This window comes from Hirundo rustica, chromosome 6 (assembly GCF_015227805.2).
Source record: "Hirundo rustica isolate bHirRus1 chromosome 6, bHirRus1.pri.v3, whole genome shotgun sequence".
Lineage (NCBI taxonomy): Eukaryota > Metazoa > Chordata > Aves > Passeriformes > Hirundinidae > Hirundo > Hirundo rustica.
This window is the reverse complement of record NC_053455.1, coordinates 22,796,208-22,824,069: the sequence shown is the minus strand read 5'-3', so window position 1 is coordinate 22,824,069 and position 27,862 is coordinate 22,796,208. Positions and strand designations below refer to the sequence as shown.

At 43.0% G+C, this 27,862-nt stretch overlaps 1 protein-coding gene across 7 annotated transcripts in view; it reads left to right on the top strand.

Moving 5' to 3' along the window:
• ESRRB (estrogen related receptor beta) overlaps nt 1–27,862 on the top strand; it is a 135,869-nt gene that overhangs the window by 19,656 nt on the left and 88,351 nt on the right. The window contains exon 3 of one of the 7 annotated variants that reach the window (XM_040066689.2): nt 26,025–26,086. The exons of the other annotated variants lie outside the window; for them this stretch is intronic. The gene's annotated coding sequence lies outside the window, so the exon portion shown is untranslated. The remainder of the gene's footprint in view (nt 1–26,024; nt 26,087–27,862) is intronic. 7 annotated transcript variants of the gene reach the window in all.

Here is a 27,862-nt window from a genome sequence, read left to right as displayed (position 1 = left end):
TTGTGCATTGCACAGCATTTGCCATAAGCTTTTACACATTCTTTGTATATACTTTATACTTTCTGGTAGATAAAGCATATGTCCTATGGCAAAAATGTGTAATTTTTCATAGTAGGATTGCTATAATGTATAAAAAATTGCCTTATGAATGCCATGTATGACTTGTCTCAATTGAAGCTTATCGGGAGCAAACAAGTACTGGCAAGGAGCTCAAACACTAGGTGAACAGCTTCAGCAAGGCAGATGCTGTCTTTGAACACTTGTCTTGTTTTCTACAACTCTTAATGAACTACGAAGACTCTCAGCAGATTTTCAGGCAGACCCATACTACTCATGTTTTAGGCCTAACTGCATTAAAATCTAACATCCACCTAGTAAATCCTGCACTTGTCTGGGCAGTTTCTCAACATCAACATCTTCTAGAGAGACATACAATCTTGATTTAGAGACATTGTGATAGAGTAACCAGCATGCCTCATGACGAGTGGTCCCAGTGGCTGGTTCTGGCTGTTTAAGAATGTCCTTACAGCTAAGTGAAATTTGTCTAGTTTCGGATACCAAGAATAATCTTGTCTTATATTCTTTAAAAGCTAGATTAAAGAACTTTCCATGATTAAATTTTCCCCCACTTACAATTAGATCAGGTCAACCCTTAGCCTATTCTTGGAATTAAATTTATTATGCTTCTCAGAGCTGTCATTGGATAGGTTTTGTTTCAAGCAGGTATTAGTTTGACAGCACCATGCTTTTCAGTTCAGTAACTTATGTCTTTCAATCTTATTCTGTCTCAACTGTGTCATCATTTATCTACACAAATGGGGACATTTTCAAAGAAAAATACTCCACATATGAATGCTTTTAGGAAACCCTTTGACACTGCTAATGGCTTCACAACTTTCACAACTGCCATATACAGGTATTTGTGTTCAGCTGGACTTCCAGTAGTGCTGCATGTGGTCATTTTGAATTAAGCTAATCTTTTGGAATTTTTAACCCAGACCAGCTCCTCAATTTGAGCTGTCCAAACATGTGTTAGCACAAGGGAGGAGGTTGGACAAACGTGGCTCAGTTGGGAAGGACAGTAGGATCTCTGCTTTCTGCAACAGAGCTGCATTAAAGAGCTTATGTAGAGGGACTTAATTTTTCTGTATACAGTGGAATTTGTAAAAGTTAAACTCCTAAAGGAAACAAATAGGCAGGAACAATGTAGTTTTATGCTCTGCAAATGTAACACATATTTGTGTCAAATTAAGGGAAAATCTACACTTCTGCAGAGGGCAGGAAGAGATGTGATTAATTGGTAATTTGAAATACAAAAACTTACACTTAAATCCACTAGCAAAAGAAATTCAATACACTCGAAAAGCCTTTGGGATTTGCCCATACTCTGTGGCAGAATGTGGTTGCGTTGCTTCCGGAAACATTTGGGGAAGAAATCCTGGTTTGGGTACTTTTGTGTTCATACTTTCCAGGCTTTACACAGGAATGAATATTAAGAACACAGTTACTTCAGGGAACTTGGGCTCTGAAAGAAAATGAGTTTTATATGAGGACAGAACCAGTAGCTTGTTACTAAGGGTACAATAGTATCAGTCTAAGAGAGAATGGACTTTCTTCTGTCTTTCAGGATTTAGAACACTTGATTATTTCTTCCAACACATCCCCCTGCTCTGCCTGCTGTAATGCCATGAGAAGGCCACTTTCTTCCCCCTTTGCTAGGATATCAAGGCTAGTCAAAATCAGACCCTGTGAATGGATGTGGTAATGAGCCCTATTAGTCAGACTCAGATACAGGTGGCCTGTCCATCCATTTTACCATGAGTTTTATTCCTCTTCGGTTAAATAAGACTTTGATTATGAAGAGTGCAATGGTAAGTGCTATACCAAAGAATTCCTGAAGCAGTTGGTAGGTATATTAAATTGCTTGTACATTCAGTATAGTTGTATCCCTACAATGTAAATGCCTGAGTTGTGAAATCAAGGTAAAGAGGCTTCTTAGATCAGAGTTAGAGCTGCTTCAGTGAAATATACCCTTCTTTTTACTTTCTCTGACTGTGATTGTTTGTGATATGGACAATCCCTGACACATGGAAATAGCTTCCCAGCTGGTGTAAACTGGTAGAGCTGCAGTGAAAGCAAATGGGTTCTGCCACTATACACCACATTACGATTTGGCTTCTGGTGTCACCAGGTAGATGTTTCCTTGCTTTTAAATGGTCAGGTTTTATCCATGCAGTAGGTAACTACAGGGTTGTTGGCAACCTAAAACAACCCTAAGAAAGGTTTTAGCACAGTGTTTTACTTTCCGACTGTATACCTACATGAGGGGAAATACTTTCATCAAGTAAGTGGAACACAGGTGAAAACTGAGTAAGAGAGCCTGGGGGACTGGTAGTAGCAGACAAGTCTCATCTGTGTTGGCAATGTAGCATGACAGGCCAAGGGAGCAGAGTGGGCAGGCTGCAAACGTTGGCCTTTGTATGTGACTGGATTGTGTCGTGTGCAGGCAGGACACCAGGAAGCAGTGAGGCGTGTTCTGGTGAGATGTTCAGCTCTGGGCACTAGCAGAAAAAAATGCGGAGAAAACTTGGAAGGTAGTAAGAGAAGAACAACAAAAATGATAACAGAGCTGGAGGGATTGTTTTTATGAGGGAAGATCAAAAGAACTAACTATGTGAAGCTTGGCTAAGTGATGACTAAGAAGGGAACGTGAAAACTACCTACAACTGTTTGAAGGATATAAACACTAGAGGTGAGCAAACAGCGGGGACAAATAGTCTGTGAATTTGAAAGTCATTTGCAGTTCAGCTTTGTTTCTGCCTTTAGTGATCATTTTCTGTTAAGACTTGTGCTTTACTGAAAATATTTTCAGGGAACATTACACTTGTATATTCAAATGCTTCTGAGTATCTGCAAAGGAATTCTGAAATGTAAATTCAGTCTTTGGATTTGAAGTTTGCTTTAGCTTACATAAATCACTTAGTGTATACATTGCACTAATCAACAGTATGCAAATGTTTTGCATGGTGGGTCAAATATATGGTTGAAAACTATATTTTCAGTTTTAACATGGTATTTTTATGCTCCCCCGATGCAATTACTTAGTTAACAAAGTAATGCAGGATAGGTTCCAACTGCTTTCTATCAGTTTCGCACAAAAAGGTGAGACATTTGCTTTTGTTGACAGGCTGTATTTTATAAATGGTGAGATTTGCGTGTTGAAATGTTGGGGGAGGTCTTTTTTTCTTTCACAAGAGTTAAAAGTCACTGCACTCCAACACCACAGCATACTTAGTGTATAAGGGCTGTTGTGCAGTTCTGTGGAGTCATCGAGGTGTGCTTGTGCACTGTGGGGGAAGTATTTTCTAATTTTTTGGTGCGCAGTTTGTCAGATGAGAAAGGTGAATTTAGCTCCTGTGACCCTCCATGGACATTTAGAGCAATTGAATTAAGGAGAAATTTCAGGATGAGTACAAGAAAACATTGTGTTAATGGTGAAATTTTCTCCTCCTGGAGGTCCACTTGTCATTTAAAGCTCTTGGGCAAAGAGCAGTGGAAGTGGTTCTTGGGCAAACCTCAGGTGAACTGACTAATTTGGTAAGTCATTTTCAACTTTGGTGATTTGTGAATTCAGGCATTAAAATTCAATGTTAATACCCATCAACAGGCTCTTCTAAGCATTCTTTCTCTGTTAACGCAGGATTGATGCCTGCTGCCCAGTGAATAACAAGAAAGATATGGTCAGCTGTGTAGATACCCACAGTTGTTTCCAGAGGCGTTTTCTTCTAGAGTGCATATATGCACGCATGCGTCAATGCATACTGTACGCAAAAACTACAGGCTTTGACCTGTGCAAACACACACCAAATTATTGCTTTCTATAAACAAATTAGCATACTTTAAAAGGTGAAAATCTCTATAAAATTGTCTGCCCTGTTGTTTATGGTGTGAGTTGAGGATGCACTACATTACAGAGGGGCTCACATTTCTCTCTTCTCCCCCCCTGTCTAAATGGACGTGTGCTCCGTCCGTTTCACCATTGTTCCTGCCAGCCCGATCCCAGCAGGGGTTCCCTAATTAGCAATCTCTTCATTTCCAATCAAAGCACAAAGCGGCCCCAAAAGCCTCTCTTTATGAGGGAGCTGAGCGGTGGCTGGGGACGTGGAGTGGGATAATTGCCTTCGCCACTGGCAGCAGTAAGCAGCCCGGCTAATTCATTATTGTAATAACTTTGCTTGTCCTTGGGGAGGGGGGGCTAGGGTGAGGAGGACTGAGCCTGGCAGTGCTAGCTGAGGACAGGGGGAAGGGGGAATCCAGCCAGAACTGAGGTAGAAGATGGGAAAAATGGGCAGGAAAGAAGAAATCTTTCAAGATTTTTCTGCCTACCCTTCCTTAAATAAATTGAGGGTGAAGTTAATTGGTGGCATGGTAGCCAGTGCTCCCTGAACAAGACTGCCACGAGCACCCTCTGCTCTGCCCTTGTCATGGTCACAGAGAGGGATGTCTAGAAAGGCTTGTAAGTTGGTCCCAGGAATGCTGGGGAGGCTGGGGCTTGGGGAATTAGGAAAACTCAGGGGTTGCCTCTCAGTTCAGGTAGGAAAAGCTGACACTCCAGCATTGATAGAAGGCTGAATGTCTGAGGTACCCACAGTTTGTGGCTTTCAGTGATGCACAAGAAGTCACTGGTCCTTGTGTGGAGATTGCACATTGTATAGCTTCGAAGGAGTCCAGAGCTGACAAATCCTATAGCTGAGCTTTGTTCTTATCTACCGTCTCTTTAAAATACATTTAATGTGTGTAAGACTTGCCTGTCTTTTTGTGAGCTGCAGATTTGTGTTTGCTGGAGCTCTGTTGGCTTTCATCAAGGCTCTGCCCTTGTGAACAGAGTGCTAAGCTGAGATGCCAGCAACTGACTGAGCTGCCAAAGGGAACAGGCAGTGGTGGTGGCTCTTCCTTGAAGGGCAGGGTCTGTGGGCCGGCACAGTAAGTTTATTAGGTTTTTGGTTTTGACAAGTGTACCTATTTTAAGTAGGTAAGTCCAGTCATATAATTTCAGACCCTCTAGTTCTTCTTTTATTTCTTTGTGCTTATCTCAAATTGGCGTGGCAGGGTTTTGTTTATTCCATCTGACAGATGGGACAGCTCCTTTTTTGAATTCCTTTGAGCTGATACTGCTGCATACCTTCATGAAGCTGATCACTGAGATGGTCACCATTCATGTTTCTGCACTGAAGTGGCTGGTGATGAAGCTATGTGTTTTACTGTCAGAATTTTTTCATTGAAAATTGTTATTTCTGACATAAAACTAAAGAAACAGTGACATCAAAATGCAAGCGCCAAACATGCAAATTTGTGTGTGGCAGGAGCAGTTTAAAATTAAATCATGCCCTTTTGATAATTAGTGAACACTTAATTCCGGAGATATTTGTATTGTATTTGTGTTATGGAGAGGGACACGAAGCAAGTCCTTAGCCTGAAGGGTATTTCAGTGATATGTAGCAGATCCTTTGAGTCCTAAACAGTTTATCCACCTAAGATGCAAAATGTTTACTGGGAGGAGATGTTTTTGAGGTGGTTGAGTAAGGTGATGGAGAATTAATAGATATTTGGAGCAGAATTTATAGTTGTTGTCCAGGTTCTTGTGAGCAGTAATGTTTTCCCAGCTGCCTTGCGCTAGTTGCTGGCTACCATGTTTCTCCACTTCTCAAGTAGATATTCAACCTCTTGGACATTGTGCTACACACAGCCAAAGGAATTTCAGCTCAGTAAGCTGACAAGCAAGAACAATCTTCCCCTGCCTGGTACCAGTATCCACAGAGATGATGCTAAAGTCCCAAGAGAAAATATGCCTATTCGTTTTTATTTTTCCATGATCAGTGCTGTAGTCCTGATTTTGTTACGCTTTTTTGCTGTGTGATGTAAACACCATACAGGAAGGTACGTTCAAATAGGCCAGAGAGTGCATTCAGTGAGACTTAGGGGGATTTCAATCACTTGCTCTGTGTCCGTGCCGTTTCTATGCTTCTGAATCCTTTTTGTCAAAGAATCATTTTAGCAGGAGTGGGGGATTTGCACGTCTCCTACTTTGCCTAGTTAATAAGTTTCAGCAGTAACAGCACATTGGATATTGTGTAGATAACTCTGCTAGATAAGAAAATATCCCCCTTTGTACATTTGTGGGATTCTCCATCATGTGGTATGTCTTACCCTTGCTTTGCCTTTACCTCTCCAACCCATTTAGAGTACTTTAACTGTGTGGAAAGTGTGGTGACCAAGAGTTAAAACCATAAGTGGATAAATTCTTTGAATTAATTGTTTCTTTTCCCTGTGTTTCCATCTGCTTGGGAGTGAGGATAATCTTGAATCCTGTTTCTGATGGTTTAAGATGATATGGATCTCGAGGGCTTTTGGTAGATAAAGTGGGGAAAGGCAGTTCCAAGGGTTGAAAGACAGCTGACATGCAGCACACTGGCCTAAGTTTGATGGGATCCCAGGCTACGGACAAAGGTTGATGAATTGGAGCAACAGTGGGCATTTTAGTCTTGACTTCACTTTTAGTCTGAGACCCTCAATTGTTGCATTGTTAGCAATTGCTTGTGGAGAGGTAAGAAATTGTGGCAATGGGCATGAGAAGGAATATTAATGATCCAATTTCCAGCTGAGTTCCACTCCAAGGCCTCGCTGGGTGATGTGCATTTTTAATCATAACAAACCAGAATGAGAAGGAGCTGCTTGCTGCGAGGCAGGCCTGTGTGTGGAGCCACAGTGTGTGACAGCATCTCAGACCTCTGCCTGCTGCTCAGGGGAGAGACACAGGGCTGCTCTGCTTGCTTGAGTGCCTCCACAAACTAGGTTGGACTGTGACAGTAAAACCTGGATCACCACTAGAAGTGGAACCAGGGAACAGGTATAGTAACTGTCTGGAATAGCCTAAAGCTCTTGACTAGAAGAAATCACTGAATTCAGCTGGAACTTTGGGCCAAAATTGGCTCTGATTCAAAAGGGGCAGAAATATAGTTTCTAGATGCTAGACAACATTGTGCTATAGCCATGCTGAATTTCCTGCTAGCTATTTTTTGCAGTCTTGATGGTTTCTGTGATAGGATCTTCTCACTTCTTTATGTTCCTGGAAAGTGATTTCTTTATATTTCTGGAAAGTGATTTCTCTAACTTTTGAGGCCATGCAGTCTGGCTGAGTGATCTACCCAACAGTTGCTTTGATCCCTCAGTCTTAGATACACAGAAATTGGGGGCACCCTGGAGGTTCTCTTTTCTTCTGAGGTGCTTCTCATTCCGAACTTTCAGCTACAGAGAGTTTTGCAATACTACTTTGGGAGCCCATCATCATAGGGTTCAAGTAGCCAGTAGAAGCTGCTGCTGGGGGATGTGCAGGCCTCCTTGCCTGGGGATAAGTATTCTATGATCATTTAACAGTGGGATATGCAGCTCGGTGCTTGGTACATGCTTGGGAATGTGCCAGCTGCATACCTTAACTTACCTGCTAAGCTTCAAGCTCCATGTCTTGGGACAGTTCCCTTTTTACTTGTTCTTAATATTTTACTCTGTCTTGGTGAGATTGTAACAACTTTGTCTTTAGGGCTAAATGGCTGGTAGCCGCTTGTCCCGGTGTTTTAGTTCCACAGTTGTCTCGTGTATGTGAGAATATGGGGCAGAAGCACAGCCTTTTTCTCAGTGGCAGGAGAAGCAGCAGCCTTGCTTTCTCAATACAGGAGTGTATTTTTTCAGTGCATGCTAAGCAGGACAGTCATTCCACCTAGCAGAAGGCAGGGGTGCCATGCTCTCTCACTACAGAGCAGGAGTTTTGGGAGGAAGAAACAGCTGTCTCACACCCTCTCAAGTGTATATTAAAGCCAGAAATTAGAACTGATTTTCCTCTTAGAGTTTTCAGCAGCCATTCGGTTGCTTCTCTGTATGTTGATGCTAATCCAAACTAGGGAAAAGGCATGCCCAGCCTTTGTAGCATCGTGTTTTGTGTATCTGGAAGAGAAAAGGTGCCTTGTGTTTGATATCTCAGTACTCTCACTCATTATTTTCAGGTAGACAAGATGGGAAAACCATGGGAAAACTCCTGTTCTGCATTTTATGCCATTGAACTAGGAGCTAGCATTCTTTGGGATGGTCTGTGCTGATCAGTCACCTGTATTATGCAAGCAAGGGTTGGAGAATCGCTGCAGAAAGATGGGATGCTTTCTTTCATTGGAGGAGTTTCTGGAAGAAGACACACACTCCTGCAAAATATGAACCGGCCAGGCCACTAGGGCCTGCCACAGTGCCAGAGAAAATGCCAGCAGCTTTAAGATTTCTGTTTTGCTAAGGAATAAATGTTAGATGACTTGTGCACGAGGGAGGGAATTCACTGAAGTGGTTGAGGAGGGAGTGGAGAGAGAATGGGAGGAGGTGCCTTTCACCATATAGTAGATGTTGCCTCTGGCATGAGTGCAAGACAGTGAGCAGTTTATACATGTTGTGTTTATGCAGCAAGTCTGGCCCTGAGAGAGGCACTTTTCCACTTGGCAAAGCTGCCTCACTGCTGCTGCTTGACACTCAAGCAGCTAATGTACCTCCTTCACAAAAGGCTCTGGCTTTTAAAATGTTTAAACCTGTAATTCTATTGCGCAGTGGTCTGCTCCTGGCAGAGGGAGGGGTCTGCCAAATGGATATAGTTTACTGTGATTTTTAAAATCTTTTGGAGAGAAGATGGATATCATTTGCTGAAATGGGCGTTTGCTGCCCAGGCAAAACTCCCAGTGTATTTACAGCGGCTCTGCAAGGTCTGTGTGTGTGTGGTAGGTATGTGTGTGTGCATGTACAAGCTTGTGTATGCCTTTATTTCCATGCTCCGGCTGCCTGCCTCTGATTTAAGGGCAGGTTTTATTCCCCAGCTGCCTCAGGGCTCCTCTTTTCTGATTGCATTAAAGTCTCCGTAATTCTCCCCTCATTAATGATTGGCATATTTTTACCTCTCACTAAAGGAGCTTGGAGGCAACTCCCGTGGGGCCCTGCTCGCAAATGAAACAATTTCATCCTGCTCCAGAAACGCATTAAAAAGGGTTTGTCAGGATCTTATCGCTAGTTAGGGAAAGCTAATCAAATTACTTCTATTTATTAGCTACTGCAGCAATGTGTCATTCCATCAAGTACAGGTAGTGGGACAGGCAGGGATTGCATGGTGAACTCTGTGCATCCAGCACTGCTACCTTCATCTGCACAACAGCATCTCTTGCCGAGGGAGGCTGAGGGCCAAGAGAAGCTGTGAACTTCCCAGTGGCAGTGCTTCTGTCACCGTTGCCATGGGACCTCTCATCAGCTGCCCCTCTGTGTTCATCTTTTTCAGCAGACTCCCCAAAACCCCTTTGCAGTAACATTCCTGAGCTCTTAACATTGAGTCTGCTGCTTCTGTATCTGCCTGATCACTTCTTGCTGTTGCTGATTGTATTTTGCTACTGACTATTTGTATTTAGATTGTTTGGAGGTTTTGGCAAGCTTAACTGAGTGTTAAACCAGTCCAGGAATGATTTGCTCCTTTTCCTGAACCTGGCATGAGAAGGAGGACAGTGGGGAGAGTATGGCAAATGTAACAAAATAATTTTTTTTTTTTTACTTCATGAGACTTTTATGATTTTTTTTATTTTTTTTTTCCCAGTACATGTCATCTGTAAAAGTAATTGCAATTGAGGGAGCAGGAAAGAAAGCAACTGAGTCTGTTGAATAAACTGTACACAAGGACTTAGATGGGACTCTGAAAAGAAGTCCAACTATTGCTGGTCTGCTGCTGATTGCATGAACAGTAGTGGTTTGTGAAGCAAGAGGTTTGAACTCAGACAGAATAAAGCTCACTCTTTTTTTTTTTTATTTCACATGTGGAATTTCCTTCATGCACATACACTGTGCACTAGTATTTGCAACCATGTATGTACTCCCACTCTTGCACATTATCTTAATTCCCAAGGTCCTGTACCTCCTGTGGGCTTGTTGCTGTCCAGAAGGGACATGGAGGCAGGCGTCTGACAAGTGTTTTCAAACTTCAGAAAGTATAGATCTGCTTCCATCTTTTTACTATTCCTTTCATCTTGAAACTAAGAACAGGGAAATCTCTGGCATTTGAGATAAGCATGAATTGGACAGTGAAAATAGGCTTGTTTCCAGGTGAAGTTGATGTCACATTAAACTCCCATAGGAATAAAACCGTGTAGTGGATCTATTTGCATGAAGTGAAGTGTGTCTAAATATAGCTATAGTGATTCCCAATGATGATGTTGCTGTGCACATTGTGTAAACCTTTGCTGTTTCATTTCGTGCATGCCAACATTTGCACCCTAGCACAAAATCCTGGGACAGCACTCAAAGCACAGCGTTCTCATGCATAAGCACACATTTAAACACACTGGTGTGCACACTGTGTGTGGTGCTGGTTTCGCTTTGGGAAGGTTTGTGCTGGCCCTCAGGAATTTGCAGTTGTGTGTACACAGATGCACGCTCTGTGTTTGTGTAGAACTGATGGAGTGCTTAGAGGTTTGACAGGGTTCTAGCACTACAAGCAATGATTCCTGGATTGGTGGGGGGCAGGCCAGTGCCCCAGCTATTACAGCTGTGTGGATTCACTTTATGGTGGGAGTGGCTGCCAAGCTGTGGGGGCCCTGAGTGTGTTCCTGTGAGCAGGACTAGCAGGGGAGTCCAGCCCCATGCAGTGAGCTACGCTCCAGCATCCTCATTATCCACACAGTTCAAAAAGCAATCCTGAGCGGACCATCACGTCCCACAAAAAGCTGTATCGATTGGTCTGTCAGAGCATTTCCCGGGGTCCTTTATATCTCTTTGCCTCCTCGTCAGTAATGAAGAGGCCGAGCGCAGAGAGAGTCAGCAGACTCCCAGCTGCTGGGATTTCTTCATCTTCTCATCAGGATTTTAATTAGACACGTCCGAGAGGGCAGCACCGTGTGAGGGCAGGTGGGAGCTTTATCAAGCAGGCCACTTCTTTAATTACTGTTTACTGACAGATAACAAGGGAGGGGAGGTGGCAGCAGAGATTGTTGTAGGGGGAAGCGGGGAAAGGACAGCAGTCCCCAGAGTGTGTTCTCAGCAAAGAAGGCCTTTGCTAGGGATCGAGGGGAAATCATTCTGCTCTCCCCACCCTGACATGCTGTTTACCTGCTGCCAGAGTGGGAAACGTTCCCCTTGCCCCTTTCCTAGAGGGCAGAAGATAGATCTGAAAGGTGTTAAGAACCAGAGTCCCAAGGAATGAAACATACCTTTGGTTAGAGAAAAATGAGAGAACTGGCTCTTCTAAGCTACCAAGATCCTCACCTGAGTAGTCCCGTGCCTTCCCAGCCCTGGGCTTCCCTGTGGCTTTTCTGACACTGCACAGTAGGAATCAAATTTATTTTCTTCTCCTTCTGTCTGGAACTATTAGCCCTTCTCCCTCCCGTTACCACCATGGCTGTTTTGTCTGAAAGAAACCTTCTTCCATCTTTCCATGTGTCCTCAGCACTGGTGGTACGAGGGCTGTCTGCACTCTGGCTGCTTCTGTCATGGACTTCATCCCTGCTGTCTTTTGGGCCAATTCTGCACCTGGTATGAATAATATATTCAGCCAGTCCCCTTCTGTTTGGCCCCAGAATACACATAACCCCTCCCATCTTCTGTCTCCTTCTCCTTAAGGTGATTTTTGGTCATCATTTGTATCCTGGCTGCTGTGTCCTGCTGGATCATAGTCCTCTTTTAGTTTTGTGGAGCTACATTTTGATTGTTTTGTGTTATGACAGGGGAATGGTGTTCATAGTCCCCCACAGAACAAGAGGCTGGGTAGATCACTGCTCCCTGGCTCAACCAGCCCCTTGGGACAGACAGCACCTGTGGTGGAGTGCAGCAATTGGTGTCCATAAGAACATACCTTTAATGAAGTAAACTCAGCAGCCTGTCGCTCTCCAGAAATTTTCTCTGAAGATCATGTCACAGTCTTGGCTGCATTTTCATCCACTGTAAGACAGTCTGATGCTTCCAAAATACTATCGCCATCCCAGAATTTGCCAGAGCTTGGTTTCCATTGTTGCCAATAAACTTCCACTGCTCTGAGCAGAACAAGGTCTGGAGGATGTGCTTGGGATCAGCAAGGACTTGGTAATTGGACTGTTGTTCTTTCATTTTGCTACGCAGTAGCGAGCAGATTATAGAGCCCACACATTATAGATTTCCTGTCATCCCTCATGAATCAAGCTCCACCGTCTTATTTACTGTCGGCCAAGGCCTGTGAATAACATCACCACGAGATATGCTCCCAAGCAGTTGTGCAAACACGCAGTACAGAGCCGCTGCTCGTGCCTTTGAGCCGTCAGCTCACCTTCCCCCATCACAACTCCTACGGCAGAGAGGGGTCCTCTGTTTCCTGTCTTCATAAAATGGCTCCTGGCTTCCTGGGAGCTCACAGTTGGTAACACTGGAGGCAAATCTGTGTTATCTAATTAATATTAAATCTCACATTTTTAAGTTTATGACGTTTCTGGTCACAGTTCTGGCCGTTGTGTACACTCATACCTACATGCACCAAGGATGTGGATTTCCAGTTTCCAGGGAAATGTTTTATATTAAATCTGTCTGGTTTGTACTCAAGGCACAGCACTGGACATAAGGACCATGGGAACACTTCTCAGCCTCATCAAAGACTGCTGAGAAATTTTGCTGTTCTACATAGCAAATGTAATACATGATGGACTTGATTTATCAGAATGTATCTTCTCAAGTTTCCCAAAATTCCAGATCAAGATTTTGAAAGTGTGTGAGGAGTTGAATCCAGATGGGAGATTTGTCTCAGTGAAGGGCTAACACTCTCCCTTTCCCCACCCCTTCCCAGCTACCCCCCCTTTTTTTTTAAACTACAGTGAGTTTCCATGGGGTTGAGGGGAAAATTGGTTTGTCTAGTGCAAGCCAGCAGGCTGTTGCAACCTTGTGCCTTGTTCTGGATGTTCATATAAACTCTCTGGCCTTCCAAGTGATAAACTTGAATGCCCAGGAATTAAGTTAAAGGGACTGAAGTGGTGATTTGTTTCTGTTAGACAGGTTAGTATTTCTGTCCGGGAAATCTAAATATTAGGCAAGATCTGGGAATTTATCTTCAAATAGTGAGAGGCTTTGTCCAAGAGGAAGTGATTAAAGCCATTTGCTATGTCTGATGCTGACAGAGCTGGAAGTAAATGGGTTTTGATTGCAATGTGGGAGATTTCAGTTTGATGTTATAAACTGGTACTGATACAGAAGCATTAGAAGAGACTGTCTGAGAGGAGCTAAAATTTTTGACAGGTATTTTTCCAGCCTGTTTTGAAAAAACAATGCTGCTTATAGCATTATCCATTGGGATGGAAGGATGTGCCTCACACCTTACCTGGGTTCTAACCCTATTTTTTGTGACTGTGAGATGTAAAGACGTGTATGTCCCACTGATGAGAGCTTGGGATGTGTGCAGGTGCCTATATCAAATAAGCGCTAGCATCTATAAGGTACCAGGACAGTTGGAAAAGGAGTACAAATGCTGCACATTCCTTCAAAGGCCTGTCATCCAAATGCTAATATACCCAACCATGGTAAGTCTTCAAAAGAGATGGCAGCAGCCCTCTTTCTTGCTTAACCAACCTCTTAAATTTTTATCTTCACATGCAACAGACAGACTAGTAGCACATCTCTTTTTTACTGGTCCATCCCATGGGGTTTCATTTCAGTTTTTCATACCACTGCCACTTTCCACTGTTTGTGGAAATTTTTATGGAAATTTTTAACCAAACCAGCATATTTATATATTAAAGAAAAAGTCCGGAATTACGCCTTCCTTCCATTTAAAAACAAATTAAGAAGATGCCTCTTCGCTAAGCTCTAAATCAGCTAGTGTCAGTGAGTGGGGCCACCAGCCAGGAATGGGAAGACAGGACAACGGGGTTGGGTGAAGAGGAGGGGAGAGGAAGCAAATAGTTATAAGCAGCTGATGAGCAAGAGGCTAAGGCTGTGGAGTGTGGGGGAATAGTGTTTGCAGGGGTGAGATGAGGGGAAAGGAAAGAGTTAGCATGGGAAGGCCGAGACAATGAAGAGAAGAAAGTGGGCTGGGGCGGGCTAGAGAGGAAAGAGGCATTACTTTGATTGAATAGTTGGAAAAGCCTCTGCATCATTATTTCTCAGCCGTTGCCAGGGTCTGAAATTCACTCAGTGTTTAATGCTCCTCATGACAGTTTTCAGAAAGGAGGATGAGCTACCTTTGCCGCCAGTTTGCTCTATTACCTTGGTTGTAGTGGCCCATGGAGTAGTAACAGATTCATCCCTTCTGATAATCCACAAAAATGTCATTGCGATGCTTCCTGACAGAATTTCTTTGATGTAAGCAAACTCTAAAAATGGCATTTCAAATGATACTAATGCAAAAACTGGACGATGGAGAAAGACCAGTTATCCTTTCCGAGCCCTTCTGTCTACCTGTGTCTTACACAACTCGTGTTCTAGCTACATCACTGCGTGCTGTTTCCTTCGCCAAACCCCTGCCTCATTCAGTGCATGTGATGGACCTGCTCTGAGGTAAATCAGAGTTGCACAGTGAAAGAGACCATCTGTAGGACCCCTGCCTCATTTGTCAGGTGTGTACTGCGTGAGACAAGGGACTGCAGGAGAGAAAGAGAAGCTTTTACAGAGGAGGCAGTGAAATTCTGACCTGACAGTTGACTTCTTTTCTGTATGTGACCATTTCTATAGGATAGTTTTCAGGGATTTTTGAAACAGCTGCTATGCTAGTGGTTGTTTAATTGTATGTTCCTTATTTTATAGGGGACCTTTTGGTCCCAAAGGGCTTACTTTATGGAAACACAGAGTGCTTAAAGCTACAAATTAACTGAATGAGAGTCCACTAAATCCAAGTGCTGTGCTGCTATACAAGCACAGATCAGTAAGGCTGTTGGTGTCTTGGAGTAGGCACACAGAATTAGCAAATATATTTTAACACCATCTTTGGTCATTCATCCATAAAATGGGAATAAAAATACCGTCTCCTCTCACAGAAGTGTGTGGAAATAAATGATCTTGGGGTAGTGAAGCTCTTGGACAGTGTAATGACAAGCCCATAGAAAAACACATAAAGAAATTAATAAATCTCTAGAGCCAGGTTTGAATAATGTGTAGTAAATAAGGCCTGGGGCCACACCTTGAACAATGAGCAGGAGCCAGCATCTCAAGCAGCTGCTCATTACATAGGAAAAAACCCCTTCTTAGTGCAGTCTGAGATGGGGTACTGTGAAAAAAATATGATCCTGTAATTATGGACTCTAAAATAATGTATATGTAAATGAGGTTTAAGAGAATTTTTCACAAGTAAACACAATTGTGGTTTTTCCTAACCCTTGACTTCACTTGTAGTCCGCTGTATTTAACACAAAGTTTTTGTCTTTGTTTCACGAGTCCTGTAAAGTTTTGCAGATCTATGAGCTTGAGATCATTTGTCCCAGTGCCTCCGTTTGGATTAAGGGCTGCCATTTCATGTAGTTGCAGAACAATTAAATGCAGGTAATCAAAACCTGCTCATTTCTATGCCATGTATTCCACATGATACAGATGTTGTAATCTTCATTGAGGTGCAGATTTGTGTGAGTGAGAAAGGCAGATCTGACTCTGTAATTTGCCATCATGAGCAAAACTGACACCCAGATGCTCTTGTTCTCAACAGTGAAGGAATTTGGGATGTTTCAGAACTTACAGCCTACTAACAGTAATTAAAACTATAAATCCCCCAGCAGCAATATACAAGGGGACAATGTCGCTAGAGCTAGGAAATTTCTTTAGAAGTGTTTTCTGTAACCTGTGCGGGAAGAATGGTAAAGCTTAAGGTCTTACTGCAAGTATGCAGAAATACAACATTCAAAGTGCATAATTTTAAATAACCGCACTTTTGATGAATACTTATGTGCCTATTTAGGAACGAATATAAGAGGGACATTTTACAAAGGTATGTAGCAATAGGATAAGGGGGAATGGCTTCAAACTGAAAGAGGGTAGATTTACATCAGATTTTAGGAAGAAAATCTTTACTGTGAGGGGGGTGAGGCACTGGAACAGGTTGCCCAGAGAAGTTGTGGCTGCCTCATCTCTGGAAGTGTTTGTGGCCAGATTGGATGGGGCCTGAAGCAACCTGGTCTAATGGAAAGTGTTCCTGCCCATGGCAGGGGGTTGGAATTAAGTGATCTTCAAGGTCCTTTCCAACTGAAACCTTTCTTTGATTCTATGAAGTATGTAGCGACTGTATAATAATAATGCAGAAGTGTTAAACTCTATTAAATTGAGAAGTAAAAGTTAATGGTGTTGGGATGATCAGTGTACAAATCTAACGCAATGTCTGATATTTTCTGTAATTTGAAGAGAGAATGTTATGAATAGTAGAGGAAGTAGACCTTTGTTGTGTATCCCTGACATTTTGTTTGTAAGAATTAGAGTTGTCTATTGCAGATGTCCTATATATCTAAGAAATGTGCCATAAAATCTTTTTCTCTCTATTTTCCCCTTTTTCTCCCTTATTAACTATCTCAAATACTGAAAGAATTTGTTGGCCTATTTAAGCTATAGAATGTGATGCTTCTCTCAAGAATAACTAGTATTACTGTTGGCTGGTTGATGACTTGGAAAGCACTGGTTCCCACATGTGCTGCAGATAATGGTTCATTCAGGAAATAAAGTAAGCCCAACCTATCAAACATATTTTAACCCGTGTAAGAGACTGAGTGAGTGTCATTTGCAGTGCCTTAACTGCTAAGTTTTAACAGTTTCATCAGATAAATGTACTGTGTGGTTTAAAGACAGCATATGAAAAAGTGATGCCAGGGTACCCAACTGCAGGAACTCTCACAAAAATCCCCCTAGGCAGGGCGTGGCATTAGTGGCAAAAGGAGAGGAAAGAACAATTTTAAAAATATAATGATCTGTTCTTGTAGGGGTCAGACAGCAAGAGGCAGCACGTGTGCCAGGTGGGAGCCATCAATGAGAGCTGGTTTCCCCATGGACCTGGACTATCAAAGTAAGCTGGGGCTAGGACAAACAGATGTTATGCCAGGCACGTCAGCAGAGCTAGTCTGTTTTGCAGAGGTGTCTGATCTTACTTGGCATGCTTTAAGCTCTCTTCTGAATCTCAGGGTGGAATATAACCATTATGATTTCATTCCAACTGCTCTGTTCTCCACAAATGATGCAACTCAGGTATTACTTCTAACCTACAGGAGCAGGAAGTGGAGGCACAGGGTGGTGTGTTGCCAGGTGCACAGCTCATGAGTGTGCAACCCCAGGCACACACCTCTGCTCCCCCTCAGTGAGAGAAGGAAGGGGGCCTGTGGGTCACTGCATTACCAAAGTCAACAGTCTGCGTACAGGTGTCCTACTGTACGATAGAGTACTGATACTCTAGAGCCTACTGATAGAGTTAGGCTGTGTTAGTGCCCCCCAAACTGATGTTTTAAAACACCATCCTGCAGCACCCCTGCACAACAGGCACTCCGCTCTCTGGAAAACCAGCTTAGGACAGAGTGTGGTAAATGAACCTGAACATAAGGGCCCGTGGCCCTCGCAGCATTGCGGCAGAACAGGGGTAAGGTCATACCTTCGTTTGCAAGAGCTGCGTCTGAGCAGAGGGTATGATCCTAACCTTGCTCAGGGGCAGGCAGACCGGAGTCTCGCTCTTACAGTCCTGCCAAGCAGAAAGCGTTTATTTCCTGCTCTGAATCCACGATCCAGGAGGAATGAATAAAAGTGATTTAATCTTCAGTGTGAGGAAAATCACCTGACTGAGCAGGACGCAGAGGACAAATGGGACAGCAGGCCTTAGCTTGCCTGGCCAGGAGGGGTGGGAAAACAGAAGCGAGGCACAGGATCTGAATCGCTAATTGTTATTTATTATTAATTTTCTAATTTTTCCCTTGCTCGGATTCCACGATTGCAGGAAATCAGGGCTCCTTCTGGCTGGCTGGGTGCATCCGTGACATTGACTCTGTCTTTGAGATGGGGAGCACCCTCTGGTGGTTAAGGATAATCTGACATTTCCTGGGATTGGCGCCCATCATCCCTACAAACCGCCAGTTAAGGTGGACAGGAGGCAATGCTGGCGTAGTGTCGCTGTTGAGAAGGGTATTTGGGGTGCAAATATTCACTCTGACATGCTAATCCAGGAATCTGATTCTTAGGAACCATTTTAGCCCAGTGAAAAGCATGTAAGGTTTGTTCTCTCTGCCCTGCTGTTGTGTAAAGGGCCACTTACATGCCCTTCTTTCTCCCAATGAGAGAGCAACTAAAGCTCAATTTACTTCATTAATTCCAGTGGACACAAAATCCTGTCCTGTCTCTTTCCCTAGGGACTGTTGTTTCCTGCCACAGCTCTTGCTCCTGTTCCCAAAAGCTCTATCTAGTCTTGCACTCAGCGCTTTCCCTGGCCCATCTCTGGCTGGATTTGCTCTGCCTCGAGTACTAAAGCCAGGACAGTACAGCCCCTTGCAGGCGACAGAGGAATTCAGCTCAGGTTTCCCTTCTCCTTCCTTAAGTGGATTAACAGGCTGAAGGGATCGTCTCTGCCTGCCTGCCTCAATCTTCATTAGCGAACATGTTCCGCCAGCCGCAGTCACATCCTGGTCCGGAGAGCTGTTTGACAGGAGTGGATTCTGGCCTCTCACAAAGGCACTTGCAGCTTCTGAGAGGTTTTTCCTCATAACAGAGCTCTGTGGACTGCCCTGGATGGCAGAAACGTAGGGCAGGAGTGCTTCAAGATGTACATTATCGCTCTGTCCACTGCTCACTTTACAAGACCTACTCTGCATCCTCTGCTGACTGCAACCTTGCACCTGTGTGTAATGCATGTGCTACACGAGCTGCAGAAAACATTCCGAAGGAGCACAAACACATGCTTTTTTATTTTTTTCCCCTCCTGTTTCCCAGGCAATGGAGGATCCTGAATAGACTGGGATGTCTCTGAAACTTTTGTTACTTGGCTGTCACTTCTGGATGCCCTTTCTTTGATGCTTGTGGGCAGTCAATTTGAATGCAGTATTTCTTAACAGGCTGTGTGCAAGAAAAGTGACCCTACCTCCTCAGCTGCTTCTTCCTGTTGCTTTGTAGTAGTAATTAATTGGTGTTGCACCCTTGCACAGGCAGTCATTTATTCCACCAGTGCTGTTGTTTCCTCAGTTTAGACAAGATCTTTTCTACACAAGTAAGATGTACACTTTAAATAGCATTGATTTTGGAACAATCCATTTAAACTACTGAAAATCCAAACTGTGGATGCTCTCCTGCCAGTTTGATGATGCTTCATTTTTGCTCATTGGTTGTGTAAACAGATTAAGTTTCAATAGTAATGAGTGCCTCTTCCACCAGCTTAAGTTAATCTATTTCAAATTGTACCTTGAATTATACTGTAGTAATATTCTCTTGCAAAGAAAGCCTGCAAGGAGAGGAGGTGAACACTGGGCATCGCTAATACTGTCAGGGACTGCCTGTGCCCAGCCAGTAGGGAGGCAAATGTTCTTATTCTGGTTTTGTAATCTGACCATTGTGGAGGTGAAGTTGGTGTGCTGTGCTCTGAAAGCAAGGTTTACTGGCCAGAAACAGAATCAAAATGGATTTTTTTTTTTTTTTCTTTTAGCAAGTTGGAAGGGAAATAAAAAAGGCATATGAGTATTAAGGACACTACAGATTCTGGAGGATTTTAGAACCTAAAGCTGTATTTAGCAAACTGAGGGATGAATTGAGTTTCCCAAATAATGTATGTTAAAGCACACAAATGAATAACCCCAGCACTTACAAGCTAGCAGTCTATTTGGTTTGGCCCAATAAAGCCACAAGTCAGTGGTCAAAGCAGTATAGCTCCCTGGAGAGCCCTGGCTTGCTGGTTTAGGTCCCAGGGGGATGCAACCATCTCTGGAGCACTCCCCTCTTAGGGCCATGTAGCTGTCAGTGCTTAATGGTGTGCTTCCCAGAGTGGGAAACACAGGTTACACAACTCTAAAAACATAACCTATCTCTGAATGAGCAGCAGAAGAATTTTCCTTTGAGAGGCCAAGTAAGACCTGTTTTATTCAAAGGAAAACAGATCCCTTTATTGATGCCCTTTGTTTGGAGGAATATAAACTGTAAGAACAAATCTGGTTTTATATATTTACAAGTAGCAGAAATCCCTTTATCTGTGGGGAGGAGTAGACTGGGGAGGAGGCAGTTAGGACTTGCTGAAACACCTTCATGGTTACATTTTGTGCCTTTTTGATGTTGAGGTTGCCTTGGATCACTGATCTTGACAGAGATGATACTCTCTTGTTCTTCAGTCCTTTCCTTTTCAAAGGTTTCCCAAAGCACTTTATGCATAATGAGTTATTTTGCTACCACAGCTGCCTTTGCAGTAGCTTTAATGGCACAAAACAATGTACTGATTTGAGACCAGAGTTGAGGAAGAACATTACTGCTGTGGATAATGCAAGACATACAAGCAGAGGCCGAGCAGAAGTAAATTGGGATAGCTGAACGAGATGTGTCTAAAGCAGTAGTTTGCCATCTGTTCCTGCCCTTTTCATCTCAATCTCTGGCATTTCATCAGTAATGAATTGGAGGCAAACATGAATTGACACAGTGCAGGCTGTACCTCTCTCATAATCTGTTCATTCCCCATCAGTGACCCTCTTGTAACACTAGTTCTGCAACATCTTCTAGTGAAAGATTCTGGTAGTGGTTAGTAGTTTCCACACCCTTGTACCACTCTCTGGTCCTCTCACCAAAGGCAGAACAAGAAGATAGCTACCAGATCTGGCTGACTGGGCAGATCTGTCTGTCTCTACAGCTTTTTTTAGTTCGTTATGAAGGGTCATCTCTGAATACTGAAGGTTGTTCTTTTAGGGAACAGTTGATAGAAGTCTGTCAGCTGTGATTTTAGGGAATAACTCCTCATCTTCCGGTTTTGGGAAACAGTAAGAAATTGCATTGAGAAATTCAGTACTGTATCTTGAAAAGGAATTCTTGATAGCATATCAATAATTCTGTATTTCCATGCTGACCTTTTTCACATCATGTATTTTTTCATGTTTACTCTGCTAGTCTTTCCCTCCCCTTAAGTTTAAAATGTTTAGGTGAGCTTTGGATACAGACTAGACTGATGTGCTTTCCGTGCGGTTAGAATCTGGTTGCATGTAACTTCAGGGTTGCTTTCTCAGATGTGGATTGAATTGAGGATGTCTATTGGGAGTTTCAGGTCTTGATTTTCTCATTGGAGGTCCTTCCATCAGGCAGGTCTGTTAAATGCTTGCTGGGTCCCTAGAGACGCTTGATCTGTGTTTAAAGGGAAGCAGCTGAACCACAAGAAGAGAGAAATGGCTGTGTACTCAAGCACTATTGCTCTGAAGGGATCTTGCTGAAATCTGTGCAAAGCTTGCATGGCAGTCTGGGTGCCTGGGGCTCTCCATGTGCTTCATCCCAGCAGAGATCTGTGTGTTGCTCTTGCTTGCCTTTCCTGCTCTGAGAAAGATAAGTTGATGGCTCCAGGATGCTTTGAGCATGAACTGTGTTTAACTCTCCTGAGGCTCAGACCAGGAAAATCTCTGGAGGATTCCAAGCAGCACCTGCCTTCTGCTCCCCACTCCTCTTAAAGCTTCCCCAGTGGAGTGATCCGCTCAGGGAGAGCAGGAAATCCATAAATAAATAATTCCATCTGTCTCTGCTGATCAGCCCAAACAGCTGTGATTGCTCCTGAATGCCTAGGTTGCTTTCTTCTTAATGGCTTTTAAACCAATTTTGCCCTCATCTGATGACCCAGCTTCTCATCCTAGTTTTAGAGGAACAGTTTCTTCTTTTAAAGAGAGGGGTTTGGGGGGTATTTTTGTTGTGTCAAGAGTTTTGGCTGGGTGAAATAGTATAGCAGTGCCAGCAAAGCCAGTTCTCTGGTTCTCTTAGGCTGCCCCATACCTTATTTTGACAAATCTCTACAGGATACCTCTGAGGGCATTTCAGATAGTATTGACCCCTGCTCAAGGGCACTGGACACATGTGATGCTCATGGACATCCCACAAACATTTAATAACTCTTACAACACTCTTCAGACACTTTATTTTTGGAATGTGTTTTACTGGTGGGAGAGCTAATCACAGACATCTGAGTCCTTATCCTTTGCTCCACTATGTATAGGTAAAAGTCTGGGAACATAAGTTAGGAGTGTAGGCTCTCACTTTTCAGTTCAGCTGTTTTACAGGATCTTATTAATGGGCATTTGACAGCTTGACAAACATCTAGACCTTATATCGTTGCTTTTGTACTTTGTCTGTACGAACAGTAGTAGATTAAAAATAAGCACTCCTTAAATAGCAAGTGGGTAGTCAAATCTAAAGGTTCTTGGTTTGTATCCTAGTGCAACCCTTGGAGATATTTATTGCTCCTCTGACAGGTGTCATCCAGGTTTGTCTATAGGGAAATATTAGCACTACCTCCAGCAGCAGAACCTACCTGCCTGGCAGTTGGACATGCAAGGCATGTTCTGAACATCCTTACAGTGCTGGCCGGCTGTCCTGAGGGATGTGTACTAGCACAGCCCTGTGTCGTGTTGCAGGCTGACAACCATCATCCCCACAGTGCCTTTGGAAGAGGTGCTAGTCTGTCTCGGTGAAATGCAGCTGCCAAATGGGCTGATTCAGCCCAAGTGGTTGATGCCTAATCACTCACATTTTTGTTGGTGTTAACCATGCCCCTTGGCCAGTCACTTTGATGAGTGTCCTCATGAAATGAGCCTTAGAAACTGTCCTGGTTTGGGACAAATTTGGGAGAAAACCCCTGTAGAGGATCCCTCTAAGGAAGCAAGCCCAAGTGGCCCCTCCCTCCAACCGGTCCGGTAAAAAAAAAACAAACTCTTTGGAGAAAAGTGGAAAAAACTATTTTACTAAACAAATGAAGTGCATACAAGTATAAAGAATGAATAATATGAAACAATAAAACCTCTCATTCTGGAGTGAGATGGCAAATTGAGAAAGTTCTTGCCGTGGGTGTAGCTCGGCTCTCTCTCTGTCTCTCCTCAGTCCCAGTCTCTCCGGCGCTGCTGGAAAATGCCAAGGTCCAGGCCCCGGTGGGCCGCAGGTGCAGCCCCCAGTGCTCCCCTGGGTTTTCTGTCCTGAGCAGGTTTAAACAATTCCAAGAAAAAGGAAAAAAACAGTCCAGGGAACTTCTCTGCCCTAGCTAGCTGAAACTAACTAAAAGCAAAAAAAAAAAAAAAAAAATCTCTGTCCTGCAGTCTCTCCAAGCCTCCGCTGAACACCCCGTCCGCAGAAGAATGTGGAGGAGTCAGGCAGTTTTCTCAAAACAAACTCCGCACTTCTCCTTGCTCTTAGAACCAGTCTTAAAGGCACAGAACTCAATATACAGCACAAACAGAACAGACAATTGGGGATACAAGCATCACAAAGTTACCCTAGGACAGAAACAAAGTAGCATCTCAAGGTGGTATTGTTGCCAGCAACCTTCCATCTCATTAGCGATGCAGGGCCCGCTGGGGGCTGCATCATGGGTGATTAAGCAGATCTCTGCCCCCGAAGCAGTGACGGTCTTTCCCACTGTATTCCTCCTGTTCTGTTTCTGTATAACTTCTTGGTCCTCTGGAAAAGGAGAAGTGCTATCCCCAGACTGCATGGTCCCCAGGACAAACCTGGTAGCAACGACTTCTGGAAGTTATGTCACAAAAGCCTACCCTTTACTGGATTGCTGACTACAATAGTTATGAAATACTGCCAAATGTTGAGGGGTAAGGTCTCAAAGATGAGTTGAGTACTACTGAGTTCAGCTGACTGGAAATGTTTAATAGGAGATTGCTATGTTCAGCAGAGGAACAGAGAGGGGAGACATTGGTAGTTGTTGATCACCACTAAAATGAAGGTGTTTGAGAGATTAGCAAAAGACCGATACTGAATTTTCTTTTGTAAGCAATGTGGAGACCAAGGGGACCTGTTGCTAGGAGGCTGCAGCACCAAAGTCACCCTCCGACCACATGGGACTGAGATTTGAGTTTACCTTAACAATGATACTGAAAAGTAATCCTTTCTACTGCTGCCATAGGAACGGGGAAGCTGGCAGCATATGACTATGAAGGATGAAGGTATTTTTTCTGAAATCCAGTGATGCACATTCTCTCTGTCAGAAGACGACTACTGCTCCCCGCAACTGCCTCTGTGCTGGGATCTCTGAGAAATTTCAAGACTTATATCTCATTCAACAAGAACTTTTCAAAGATGTCCAGGTGCTTGTACTTCCACATGAGAGAGATCACTGTCTTTTGGAATACATAGAGAAGCACAACAAAATTAGAACAGAGCTGGTGAAATTTGTCCTTTCCTTTGCATGGAAGAGCTTTTTTTTCTGGTAACAAGCATCCGTCTCTTCATGACAGGCTACTTTCTTGACACTGTATGTTCATATATTGTGCAGCTAAAGCAGGCATGTTTATATGTTCCTGAGTTACTCTGCCTCTTCTAAGTGATGTTTTGTGGTATAAGCAGGGATTATTTTTCGTGTTATTTTTTCTCTTTATTTTTTGAAAATATACTACAAAAACTTGACCATTCATGGTGTGTAGGCATAGTGTTTGAATGTTAATGACTTGTAGACAGAACAGTGGTTTCCTAATGTATTTTACTTGAAGGTGTCTGAATGCAATGTAGACATGTATCTCATGATGGTACTTTAAAGTTAAAAGTATGTTAAAAAGCTTGGGATGGGGTTTGTCGGCAAAGCTGTCTAATCAAATAATCTACCACAGCAATTTGCTCTTGTCCAACAAGTGAAATAAGTGTTATTCAAGTAATAAATAAACTCAAGAGGGAGCTGTGTAAAAAATCTGCATTGTTCTTCAAACACTCAAGATAGCACAGAGCAAATCTTAAAAAAGATCATGTACTTAAGTGAGCTGTTCGGAGATTCAGAGCAGAGGAGAGTTGAGGTTGTTGCGCTGTTGATGCAGCACATCAGAATGAAGCTGGCCTGCCGTGTGTGGCTCTAGCCAAAACCTGTAGTCCATTACTATTAGAAACTGGGGTATTCTGAGGCTGGGGATGGTGATGACTAGAAGAGCAGTTCTGATCATCTGATATCTCTGCTTTTTCCAGACAGAAATGATACCAAGTTTGCTAATGTCACTCAGGACCTGCAGGTTCATCTCACTGTTAAATACTTTTGTGTAGTTCCAGTGTTGGTGAGCTCCTCTGTATTTGGCCTAATTGACCTGATGAGGTCAATAGTCTTCTATCAACTGTGCCCAGATGAGGCCAGATGGAAGTTCCTGCAGGGAAAGGATGGTCTTTAATCCTTGCTTTCTTCATCCCTTACACACTGAGAAGAAAAGTCCTTTCACTGCTTTTCTTCTTTATAATGGCCTACCTCACATTCTAAAACAACTCTGTTACCTACTCAGAGAACACAACTAAGAGGAACCTGCACACTTCCCCACTGTTTTTTGTCACATCATTGTATTCAAACTGCAGCCACCTCATTGTTGTTGCTGGGGATTAAGTTATCTTGCATACGTTTCCATCACAGACTTGGAAACACTACCTGTTGCCCTCACTGCCTAACCCTCAGTAGGCATACTTTCTTAACAATAGGAACTCAGAAGCATTTTGGTTCTTTAAGCCCCAATCCTTTTCTGGATTGAGACACTCGACATTATCAATGCACATGTGAAAACACGAAAGTGTTTTCATTTCTGTCATGCAGCATAAGAGTAAGCATTATTTCTACTGACAAGGCAGATACTTCTTTTGATCAGTTTAGTGAGTAAGCTGATACTGTGAATATTTGAGTCCTAGGGTGATTAGAATGGATGGGCTTGGAGAGGAAACCAGCTAATCATCTCCCCAAATCAGAGCAATGAACAAGCACCCCCTGTTCTACTAACCATCCTCCTCAGCCTTTTCCAATACCAGACTTGAAGCTAGTGTAATTTTAGGAAAGCTAAAGTTGAAAAGATGCTCTTTGACTTTGTCCCATCTGACAGGATGAACCACCATACTAGGAAGACCACGCTTGTGATGGAGGATTTGCAACAGCTAAGTAGAGGTAAAGATTCCTTGATGCCCTGTGTTCTCTCCTTCCTCCTGGTAGCTGAGCAAATAGCCCAGCTACTGCCCTGTGGACGCCTAGGATCATGGAGGGGAAAGGATTAATTTTTGCTTTGCTGGAATTTAAGGAGTATAGGAAATAGCAGTTACTGTAAATTATGTGTAGCTGTGAGTGTGAATAAAAATCACTTTCCACTCAAGGTCCTGGCCATGTTCTGCCTGGCCACAGTAACCCAGCTGAGGATTAGTGTAATATATCATGGAAAAAAAAGATCACCAACAGGTCCAAATTTGGAGCTGGATCACAGCTCTCTGTTGAAGTCTTCTAAACCTACAAGATCAACCTACCTCTCTAATTACCTGTCTTTACTGAGGAAGGTTTCTGTCCACTTAGTTAAACAACAGTTAGGCAGAGACTGACTAAGGAGTAGGTTGTCAAAACATGAAAAAAACCAAATACACTGCTATATTTCTGAGCAAGTAGGATAGAAGTTCTTATCAAATACCCCAGCTAACTGATGATGCAAGGGAGAGCAGAAGGCGTAATCCCAGCTATATCATTTCCTCTCATGCCTCTCTCAAAGTTTCCTATTACAAATTCTTCCATAATCTGGAAAGAAATGTGTCTTTTCTGATTGTCTTTATTCTTTTCCATTTGGTAAAATACTCTGCCTCTTACTCTGTTGCTCTGTTTTAATTTTACAAAAGTTAGATTTCCTTTGCCCGGTTTGTCTTTGTGCATGTCTGTCTCTGCAGTGAACTTTCATTTAAGATGTCAGCAGGAACATGTTCTGCTGTAGAACTGAGTCCTGCTATTAACACCGTAAAGACAAAAATGGGTATATTAAAGACAAAAATGGGTATACAACCACACAGAACAGCACTGGCTATATTAAAAAAAAAAAAAAAAAAGAAAGTTATAAGTGGTTGCTTAAAGAAAGCCTTGACTTTTCATTGGCAATGTAGAGACTGTTTGTCTTAACTCAGGGCTCCTGACACTACTGTATCCAAGCACAGAAGTTAAGGTCACAGTTTTGGGACAGAGAATTCTCATTTAAAGGAGGACAGTAAGGGTTCAGATACTTATATTCAGTCTCTTGTGCTACAGATCTGCTTAGACTGATCTGGGGCAAGTCACACAACCTCTTTATGGTAGAATTTGGCAGTCCATAAATTGTGAATTATAACACATTCTAAAGACTAGGTAATGTTTGAAGCACATCTAAGGATGTTCGGATGGGTGTTCATTGTTTAAAAATCACAACATAAAAAGTATTTTCTGTTTAAATAGATGTTGAGCTTCATCATGATACCTTTGTATTGAAGCATATTGTTTGCAAGGCCAATTCGATTTTTACAAAAAAAAAAAAAAAATACTGGAGTTTGGTAGAAGAGATTGTTTTTGGCAGGGAGAACAAACTGTTTTGTTTGGGTAAGAGAAAACAGAACAGAGCCCTTAATAAAGAAGGCTAGTCTGTCAGAGCCTAGCAGGCATCAGGGACCTGTGGTCAGAGTACCTAAGTTTCTCTTTAGGGCTACTAGCCCTGCAAAGCAGAGGGATCAGGGCATGTAGCACAGTGACTTGTGTGAAGTCAGGCACTTCTATTGGCTTCAAAGGTGTGAGAGGCTTGTCTTCTGAAATCAAGCCAAAGACCCCTCTCTAACTTAAATGAGACAGAGGCTGGGAAAAATTTCTTGCCATCAATCTCTTCTTTCCTCAGCAGACAAGATTAAAAAGTGTATACACAAAACTGCTCAGCCCAGTTTAGGTCTC